Raw genomic sequence first — 11,307 nt, forward strand, 5'->3', positions numbered from 1 at the left:
GTGCAGGTAAGTCCAATCATGAGGTACTCTAATTATGGTCCAGCTATGCCAAATATGTTTGTATGTGGATTGTGTGTTAAATTGTGTGGGTGTTGTGTTTTTGTAGTGTCTTGCATTTGCTAGAGCTCTTTTCGTGTTTGTGAATGTAAGTACGTATAGGGGAGGGTGCAGAGTAATGACTATTTGTGTTATACTAGTATATGTGTGTGTGTGTGTGTGACACATTTCTCCCTCTCTTTCTTTAGTTGTGGGATGTAGAGAGCAGGACTATGGTGAGGAGTATGAAGTCACACCTCTCTGTCGTGGGCACACTGAGCTGGAAGCAGCACGTCGTCAGCAGGTATGACTGACCTCAGGTGACCTGATCTGGGTCTCAATACTCCTTTTCACACATTGGGCCCTGTACATGACACGGAAACCTGTTGTTCACACAGGAGCTAAATACCTTAAGATTCCCGTGTTGTACCTTTTCACATGTCAATTGCATTCTCGGGTTTGCACGAGCTACTTAAATCCGCATTCAACTGAATAGAGAACTGGAATGTAGTAGACGTGAATTCGAATGAGAGAGGCGCGTGAGACTGCCATATGAGGGGAAGAGCGGCAGTTGCTATGGCCTTTGTTCAGGCGCAGTTGGGTGTGTGTAAATTACATACGCAATAGTGATCATACCTCTGTTTTATATGTATTTATCATCATATTTTTCACATTAAATTAACAGAGAGTTAACTCGCATTATGCTTACCATCACCAAGTTTGCTTGCCAACTAAAGCACTTGATTACCATTGATATAAACATACTATACTAGTCCAAAAGCACAGTATAGGAGAACTTGGTGATGGTAAGCATAATACGAGTTAACTCAATTAGACATATTGCTAGTAACAATAAACAGACGGAACAGCGCAGTGCACACTGTATTGTTGGCCTGAGTAAGCACAGTTGAAGCAAGGGAGTGACTGGAAATGCCACTGGTGCGCACTGCGTAAACATATCACAAATGTGCATTTGATAAGTAATCTAGCTAAGTAAGTAAGCTAGCTAACTATGATTGGAAATTAAGTAGTATCCAGTTCAGTGGCGTACGGCAAAATCCCGAGGCCCCCCCGCCGCCCCTGTCGCAACAGAGGTTAAAAAAACTTGCATTTGTTAGAGTCCAATGCGTTATTGACATTGCGAAATTTCGCAATATGCACTCTACATTCTAAATGCTTGACTTAGCAAAAGGTACAAACAAGTGAGAGCAATAACCTATAACTAAAACCAAATGGTAGACTACATCAGTAGAATGTATTATAAGTAGAAAAGTACAAGCTTTATTTCTTTTAACAAAGTGTGGTGTGCACAGCAGTGGGATATCTGTAAACATACAATCTGTAGACTCTCCGCTAAGGGTTGCCAGATGGGATTGAGGATTTCCAACCTTACCAATCTAAAAACGTCTAAATCCACCAAAAACCAGCCCATCTGGCTACCCTGTCCCCGCTGCATCAGAGTCTACTTGTTGCGCAAAATTGGCCAGGGTTTGTCAAATCCTTTGTTGGACATCTCGTTTCTTAAGTCCTGGTATATTGTGGCATTTCTTTACTGTTTGCCATCTGGTCTAGCAATACCCAGGGAGACGCAGACAGCAGAAGTAGAATAGAATAGTAGAATAGAAAAAGAAACAGCTATATATAGCCTAACCATGCTGAATGATGTACCTGTATGATGCACTGACAGTCTGTGACTGTGAACCTGGCCGGACCCTGCCCTTCTGCCTGAGTTTGAGTGTGATGCTGCCCAAATAAATGTTATTGTTTAGTGCTGTACGCTTTCGTGGTATTATATTGTGTGAATTATCATCTGTATGTTGTTTTTCTTTCACTCGACTAACCGTCGAGATAATACTTGAGACATGTACTTCCGTAAACATTATTATTATTTTTTTTAATTTTTTTACAATATCGGACCGACAGTCCCACATATAGCGGCTATAATGTCCGAATAGAGAATCTACCACCACCTAAAGAATGCTTATTGTACTTGTATCCATGTTGAGAGTGAATGACACAGGAACAGACAATCAGGCAGCAAGGTGCACCGAAGCGAACTGACGCTGAACCCCTCATATAGGGCTTTCACACCGGCAAACTGGTTTGAAAAAAATAACACCAGCTCAGGAAATCATTCAAACGTAATGTTTACTTATATGTGACTGCAACACACATATGAACAGTAACAAATGAAATTCAGTTACATTTTCTGAAAAACATTGACAATCAAAATCGGCGCAAAACAAACAGAATCCGCTTGATCTTGGAGGGCGAGGGGTGGTGGTGCATAGGCCTATGTTCCTGAAACAACAGAGCAAACACGCTATTAGGGATAATAATTACAATGAACCATTCATTCATATAATAAATATCTCTAATAATATCAAATAATATTCTTACCTTTAACAATGACCAAAACGTCCTCTCCTCCTGGCATTAGTCTGTGCGAAGTCCTTCACTATGTTTGTTAAGTCCAATTGACGTGCGCGCTGGCTTTCAATGCTGAGCATCGCTAGTCCGGATAGTCTGTCCTGGGACATGGTGCTTCTCAGATAGCTTTTGATAATTTTCAGTTTTGAAAACGATCTCTCTGCACTTGCCACTGTGACAGGTATGGTTAAAAAAAGCTTGAGAGCAGTAGCCACGTCTATGACACTGGGCAGGATAGATGCATGTCTCAGGAGCAGGAGCTCTGTCAGATCTTTGATTGAACCCTTTTCAATACGTTTTATTTCTGACCTCAGAGCATTTCGAAAGGAAAGAAGCTGTGATGGAAAATCAGAAGAAAGGTCATTATTGTAGATCAAGGCTAGTGTCTCAGCGGATGCGTGCAACGCATCATCCTTTCCCAGTGAGCAAAATTGCGTTGAAAAGACGTCTAAAAGACGACTCTCCCCTACGTCTATTCTACAACCGGATTTGGTTGACGTTGCAAGGTGAAAAGACGTAGTTTTCAGGTCGTTGAAAAGACGTGGTTTTCAGGTCGTTGAAAATACATGGTTTATAGGTCGTTGAAAAGACGTGGGTTGCCTGTATGAGTTCACTGGGATGTAAACAACGGAATCTCAACTGTATCCATTCCTCTGAATCGGTGTCTGAGTTGGGAAACAATGGTGTCAATGCACACAAAAAAGACTCCTGCTTTAAAGCTTTCCTCTGGACTTGTGAGACGCTGATCCTCACTGAGTTCATCAAAGTGACGCTTTGTACGTCTTGTGCGCTTCTGGGTGAAATGACAGTTTGTGCCCCAAGAAGCTGCAAGTTCCTGTGCTGCGCTTTTTATGTGTTCGAACTCACCCCTTAGCTGCGATAACGTGTTGCATGCCGTGCTCAGTAGGCCTGCTGCATGGAAAAGGTCCATGTCTTTCTTCTGAAATAACTTAGATACTATATTGATAGACTCCAGAATCTTTTCCTGCATCACAGTAATCATTGCGAACTCAAAGGTTTCAATTGACTTAATAAGTCCAGTGGCTTCTGCACGTTCATCTGCTTTAGTTGATTGAAGACTGATTTTGGTCAGTGCCTGTAAGATGTCAGCATAGCGAAATCGAAGCGCGTGAATAGCATCGTGCCTAGAGCTCCAGCGCGTTGGACAAAGTCGTTTTAGTGTTGGCTTAGAATTAAAATGGTTTTCCAACATTTCCCATCTTTTGATGCTCTGACTAAAAAAAAAGTAAAGTCTCTGGACAATGTCATAGTAGTTATTGATTTCTGCAATCGGTTGGCAAGCATCGGTCAACACTAAATTCAGATTATGTGCAGCACAATGTATATATACAGCAGTGGGTTCTTTGTCGAGGATCCGTTTCTGCACACCAGAATAAATGCCACTCATCACGCTGGCTCCGTCATATCCTTGCCCTCTGCATTTTTTAATTGACAGCCCTTCCCTCTCTATCCTTTCAAGGATTGTTGCTTCTAGTCCTCCTGCCGAATGATCTGAGACATTCTCAAATCCTAAAAAACTCTCATTAATGTCAACTCCGGTAGCGTTGTCGTTGTCGTCTTTACGAATTGTGATATATCTGAAAACTTGACTGAGTTGATCGACCTTACCTAAATCCTGAGTAGTGTCTGTTGGCGTTGTGGAAGCCATGCTTACTAACTGTCTCTGGTAAACAATAAATACACACGACTGCTCGCATCGGTTAACATTCCGGAAAGAGAAAGATTTATTTGGCGCTCTCACATTTATAGACATGAACGTAATTAACATACGTAAACCAGCGTATGACAACACACAGCGTGAGTATGCAAATGAGGTCAACATTCAACACCCCCACTTGATCTCAGACTATACAATACCGTAATGAACAAGGAACTTTGACAGACACTTTAATAGATCACACACCCAACATGAATTGCATGAATCTCTCCATCTTGAACTTGGTCATTGGTTTCGTCATAGCATCTGCCACCATATCTTCTGTAGGACAGTACTTATGACTTTACCATCATTTACTGCTGAACGAACAAAATGATATCTAATATCAATATGTTTGGACCTTTGGCGGCACACTGGATCTTTTGATAAAGCAATTGCACCTTGATTATCTTCAAATATTTTCACTGGTGCATATTGACCATTGTTCTCCATCCCATTCATTAATTGTATTAGGTATAAACTCTCTTGTGTGGTCGCAGCCAGCGCCATGTATTCTGCCTCGCAGGTTGACAAGGCTACTGTAGCTTGTTTCTTTGATTTCCATGAAATCAGTGGGCCATCATCTATTAAACTGAAGCAATAACCAGTCGTGCTTCGTCTGTCACTTAAGTCAGATGCCCAGTCGGAATCACTATACCCCACAAGATGGAGATCTGTCTCACTCTTCCTGTAGCATAGCTTGTGGTCTACTGTGGCCTTCAAATACCTCATTACATGTTTATATCCTTTGGCTACATATCTAGCCTTGTATGTTTCAGATTGATCTGTACTGGTTTTCATCCGTCTACCGCCCACTTCCCGTTTACCTTCTGGTAGGGTGGTCAAAGTAAATGTATCGTTCTCTCTAAGAGAATCCATCTCCTCATGCATGGCCTTAGCCCAGTTGTCTGCCTTGTCTGAGCTCATTGCTTCTCTGAAGGTTTGCGGTGTGTCACATACTCTGTAGCAGTAATCTACACTAAATGACACATGATCATCTGAACTCTCATCAGTAACATACTCAGAGAGGTACCGTGGGGCTCTCTTATCTCTCCTCGGGTAACAAGGCTCACCTCCCTCAATCTGAATATTGTCTGGTCTATCAGAATTATCAGGATCCTGAGACACGCTTGTCTTTTCTGTCACCTCTGCTCGTGTGCTAGGGATACTTCTCCCCCCAGGTAAGTCGTCATCATCAGTCATAATTGGGTCTGTCTGCGTCTCTTTTACCAAGACAGGCTTTGTGGCAAACCTCACTAGCCTATGTTTCATGACCTTCTTAGTGTCTGGGTTGTACACTAAATATGCGGGGCTATTTTTGTCGTATCCTACAAAAATCCCTTTCTCACTTCGTGGGTCCAGTTTCTTTTTGTCCTGTCGGTATGCGTAGCACGCCGACCCAAATACCCTCATCCTAGATAAGTTAGGTTTCTTGCCTGTCAGCGTGTGAAATGGAGTTTGCTTAGTTCTGTTATTAAAACACCTGTTGCGTATTACTGCCGCTGTCTGTACAGCATACGTCCACATCTCCTTTGGCAGATTGCTCTCAATTAGCATGCACCGTGCCATATCAAATAGTGTGCGCCAGTTTCTCTCAGCCGTGCCATTTTGGTGTGGCGAATACGGTGCTGAGAACTCATGTCTAATGCGGTTCTTGTTAAGCAGAGATTGAAACTCCTGTCCTGTAAACTCAGTCCCATTATCGGACCTAATGCACTTCACCTTTCCATATGGTGCTATATCTGCGAGGTATCTCTCTGTAGCTTTCGCCGTATCACTCTTAGTTTTTAGGAAGTACACAGATACTGCACTTGAGTAGTCATCCGTAAAAGCTAGGGCATATTTAAACCCATCTTTGGCTACTGGGTCAATAGGACCAGCCAAATCTGTATGTACAAGTTCAAATGTTTCCCTCGCTTTTGTGTCTGGTTCCCTATTTCTGCTCTGAACGAATTTACCTTGTGTGCATATTTCACAATTCATTTTAGTCTTATCAATTTTACCCTTTATCTGCATTCCCTTTACAACATTCTGTAACCTGGAAACATCATCATAATTACAGTGCCCAAGAATTGTGTTCTACGTTTGGATATCATAACAGCCGTTACATGAATCATCAGTTACTACAGGAGCATCACTCACAGTGTTTAAGTAGTAGAGCCGGTTGTGTTCTTTAATGTCGAATTTCGTGCCACTCTTGTGGATGAGTTCGTCATGTCCTTGTTTGAACTTGATTGAAGCTCCGTTGGCGGTAGCTGCTTTTACCGAGAATATCTCTCGTGGGTAAGATGGTATCAGGAGTGCGTTCCTCAGCTTGGCCTTCACCACTTTCCCAGCGCGATTCACCAGGTTCACCTCTGCGTCGCCCCTTTTGATCGCCACGCCGCTTGTCCTGGTGCCATCCGCCAACTCGATGAAGTGCTTCTCTGGCTGAAACGTGTCGTCGAACTTCTTGAATTTGTGTATGTCCGTTATTATGTGTGACGTTGCTCCGGTGTCCACCATCAGCCCTTTGTGCTTGGAACCGGCTAGCTGGACGTCGCTTGCTTTGAAGGCATATGCGTGTTCCTCTTCATCGTCACTTTCTTCATCGACCACTTGCTTTGCGTTGTCTCGCCTTTTACTCCTGCGGGTTGCATCTGTGTGTGTGGACCTCTTGCAGTATCCACACCATTTCACTTGCTTCTGGCGCTCGCCGCGCCGACATGCCCGGGCGATGTGTCCCTTCTCTCCGCAGTTGAAGCACGTGGCGTCGAATCCTGTAGTCCTCTCTCTCCCTCGGCCATCGGAGGCACTCGCTCTCATCACGTTGTCCTCTGTGTCAGCACGATACTTTTCGGTGTCCCCGAAACTTCTGAGCTTTGTCTTAAACTCAGTAAAAGTCAAATTCTCGTCGCCCTGTGTAACGTGAATACTGAATGGCTGAAAAGAATCGGGTAGTCCCTTTAGGATCATAGTTATCAATAGTCCATCACTGAACTTCTCGTCAGCTTTTCGAAGTGCTGTGACTATTGTTTCTGCCCTGATAATGTACTCAGTCACACTTTCAGTTGCAGACTTCTGCAAAGACGTTAGCTCTGTGTATAGGCTAATCACTCTGGGTTTTCCCTTACCCGCGTAATAGTCCCTCAGCATTTGGAAAGCCTTTCTCCCGTTGTCTGTTGCCTTTCGCATGATTATGGACAGGCTTTTGTCGTCCAAAAACGGGATAAGTTCTGCGTAAGCTTGTTCATTCTTGTCGAGGTCCGCTCCGTCTCTCTCATCATCCGACTCTGCTTCAGAGTCAGGGTTGTTTAGGATCGTATCCTTCAGTCCCATCAAACGTAGGTAACCCAAAAACTTTGTCTCCCATAGTTCGTAATTTCTCTCGTCTCCATCAAAGCACAGTCTAGACCAGGGGTGCTCACACTTTTTGGAACCAAGATCTACTTTTCAAGTTGCCAGTCTGCCAAGATCTACCAGTCTAGTTTCAACATCGCAAACGTACATGCACGTACTACAAACACACACACACACACACACACACACACACACACACACACACACACACACATTTGCCAGTCTGCATAGGGAGCCATAGCACAAACCCTCCCTCTCTCTCCCCCTCTCTCTCCCTCTCTCTCTCTCACTCTCTTACACACACACACACACACACACACACACACACACACACACTCACTTTCTCTCACTCTGACTCTCACTCTCACTCTGACACACTGACAGCCAGTCTGCAGTACCATAGCCAACTACTGATCCAACAAACAGAAAAGTAAACCAGATACAAAACAGGTAGTTCCCTAGTTTGAAAGGAGGAAATAAATGCATTTCTCTACCTTAGTGGGAGACCTGGCACTGGGAGGAGGCAGCTAGTTTCTAATAGTCAGGGCTGTAGGAGCTGGTTGCAAGGTGTCATCAGCCACTGTGGATCTGTCATCGAAAAGGCAATCTGCAGCCTCGAGAAACTTTTTTCACAATTTCGCCGTCTTTGAATGACTTCTTGTGTTTAACAAGAACGTGACTGACGCGATAAGAAGCTATCGTTGCAGCCGTACGTTTTCGCTCTTTTGCCACATTTCCCTTCTTCGAAATAGCCATCGTAGATTTGCTGATCAGACAGACGCATTTCCAATATCACATCGTGTAAAAAAGTCCTCCTCCCATTCTGGATGGAAGTTATACGTTATTGGTTTCTTACTTGGTCCAGCTTCCCCACTCATTTGTATAGCCTTTATTTAGTATTATATAGTAAATAGTAGAAATTGGAAGGCTAACTAGGTAATTAGTCTCGCCGGTATTTTGTATTTTGTAGTTGGTGCTGTTGACTGCGCATGCGTGGTGAACCGTGTGTTAGGTGTAGGTGAAAAGATCAGATCTCAGACTGGCTTACCTGTACGTCAATCAAGTGGCAAAAGCCATAGTGAGGATGGATGATAGGCGAACTTTTTTTTTCGTTTTCGTTTTTTTTTTTTTTTGTTCAATGCCATGCGATCTACCCATACTACCTTTGCGATCGACGTATTGGGCACCCCTGGTCTAGACCATCTGCTTCCTCCTACTTCACGCCTGGGACCATAACCTGTTGGCGGTGTGGAAGCCATGCTTACTAACTGTCTTTGGTAAACAATAAATACACACGACTGCTTGTTGTGTCCTGTTTATACCGCCAGTGGGCGCTAGTATGATAGTGATGTATGCAGTGACGGAAGTGATGTATGCACTTACGGATGTGAAGAGGAGGAGTTGAATAAACGTGCGAAGTGAAGAGCAGCTGCGTGTCTCCCGGTCTCATTCTTTCCAAACTACTTTCTTACTACAGAATACCACATTTTTGGCGACGAGGATGGCTATTTCCGTACCCTTACCTACACCGTTCATGCCTGTGCCAGGCGAACCTGCTATTTCTTTTCCTACTTGGTTGAGAATGTTTGAAAATTACATGCTCGTAATTGATGCTACCGGAGAAAAATGGCCGGAGGAAAGAAAGCGCGCGGTTCTTCTACATGCTCTTGGGACCGAAGGACAAAGACTGTTCTACACTCTAAAGGATACGGGTGTTACCTACACTTCTGCCGTGGATGGACTGAAAAAGTACTTTGTTCCTAAGGTGAATGTGATTGCTGAACGTCACAAATTTCGACAGAGAGCTCAGGGTCCTGACGAGACGGTTAATCAGTTCCTTGCTTCATTACGCGAGCTAGCTGCAGCTTGTGAATTTGGCGTCATGGAGGAACAAATGATTCGTGAGCAACTGATTGAGCGTGTTGCTAATACACGCATACGAGACAGACTTTTGCTTGAATCGGACTTGTCTCTGGACAAAGCTACTTCAATGGCCTTACAAATCGAGGCTGGACTACGGAACTCCAACGTTCTCTCTGGAGCTACAGCTTCGGTGAGAGCCATCGAGAAACAGCCGACGAGGAGGAGGTTCGACAAGGGCAAGAAGAAAGCTCCGACGACGACTGCACCTGCCACGGTCTACAGCCAGCCAGCTACAACTGGGAATCAGCGCGCCTGCTCCCGATGCGGATCCACAGGACACTTAGCTAACAAGCCTACATGCCCGGCTGTTAAGGTGACTTGCAATACATGCGGAAAAGTTGGACATTTTTCCAAGGTGTGTAGATCGGCTCAAAAAGAGGTGCGTGAGGTAGTGGTGAATGACGTTACTGTGCTTTACATGCAGGGGGCCGTCGTGAATGATAAAATTATGTGTACTGTACGAGTTGATGCAAATTATCATTCCCATGATGTTGAGCTGATAGTGGATACAGGCTCATCTGTTTCTATTATTCCAGAGAGTACTTACCAGACACTTTTCCATACATGTGTCCTTGCTGAGCCTACAGTGAATCTGCTTACTTACTCCAGAGAGAAAATTCCTGTTAAAGGTTGCATGCATGCTACAGTTGTTCATAATGGACATTCAGTTACAGGTTCATTGATAGTGGTTGAATCAGGAAATGCATTGCTGGGACTAGATTTATTTGTAGCATTGCAGATGTGCATTGAGGGTAACAAAATTATTACTGTTAGCTCTGCTAGCTCTCCTACTGTGCTCCGAGCACCTACTGTACAGAGTACCACTCCACAGACCGAACCAGAGGTTCTAGTACAGGAGTTAGGGTGTGCAAAAGGTTTTATGCACAAAATACAGGTTAAACCAGATGCTGTGCCAGTACAGCAGAAACTGAGGAGGCTTCCGTTCTCAGTGAGGCAGGCTGTGACCGATGAGCTCGCAGATCTACAGGAAAAAGGCGTTATAGAACGTATAGACGCATCTCCATGGGTTTCCCCTATAGTTGTGACCCAGAGAAAGGGGGGAGGAAAGCCTCGCCTGTGTGTTGACCTCAGAGAACCTAATAAGGCAATCATCAGTGACTGTCATCCCTTACCGCACATGGATGAACTGTTCGCTGAGCTCCGTGGAGCCACAGTCTTTTCTACTATAGACTTAGCCTCTGCTTATCACCAGTTGCCATTGCATCCAGATAGCCGTGATTTAACTGCGTTTATCACGCATGAGGGTCTCTTTCGTTTCTGCCGAGTGCCATTTGGCCTCGCGTCTGCTCCTTCAGCTTTTCAGAAAATGATGTCGACAGTACTGACAGGCCTGCCAGGCGTACAGGCCTACCTGGATGATGTGATTTGCTACGGCATCACACAGCAGGATCACGATGTCAGCCTACGGAGAGTGCTACATGCTCTAAATGAAGTGGGACTTAAACTGAACATGCACAAGTGTAAGTTCAACCAGAAAGCTCTGCGCTTCCTGGGCCACACTGTGTCCAAAGATGGTCTTCATCCTGACCAAGACGGGGTCAGTGCTGTGGCGAACGCGCCTGCCCCGCACGACACATCCTCCCTGCGGTCCTTCCTAGGACTTGCATCGTGGTATAGTAAATTCATACCTGACTTCGCTACTGTGGTGGAACCGCTACGTGCTACACTCAGGGAATCTACTGACACTAAGTTTGAATGGACAGCGGATGCAGAGTCCAGTTTTACTGAGGTTAAGAGACTGATTACTGAGAGTCCTACCTTAGCATTATATGATCCTGAGTTACCTACTTATGTCACTACCGATGCTTCTAACTATGGATTGGGGGCTGTAATGAGCCAGA

Source organism: Nansenia antarctica, assembly GCF_963989245.1.
Source record: "Nansenia antarctica genome assembly, chromosome: 5".
Classification (NCBI taxonomy): Eukaryota; Metazoa; Chordata; class Actinopteri; order Argentiniformes; family Microstomatidae; genus Nansenia; species Nansenia antarctica.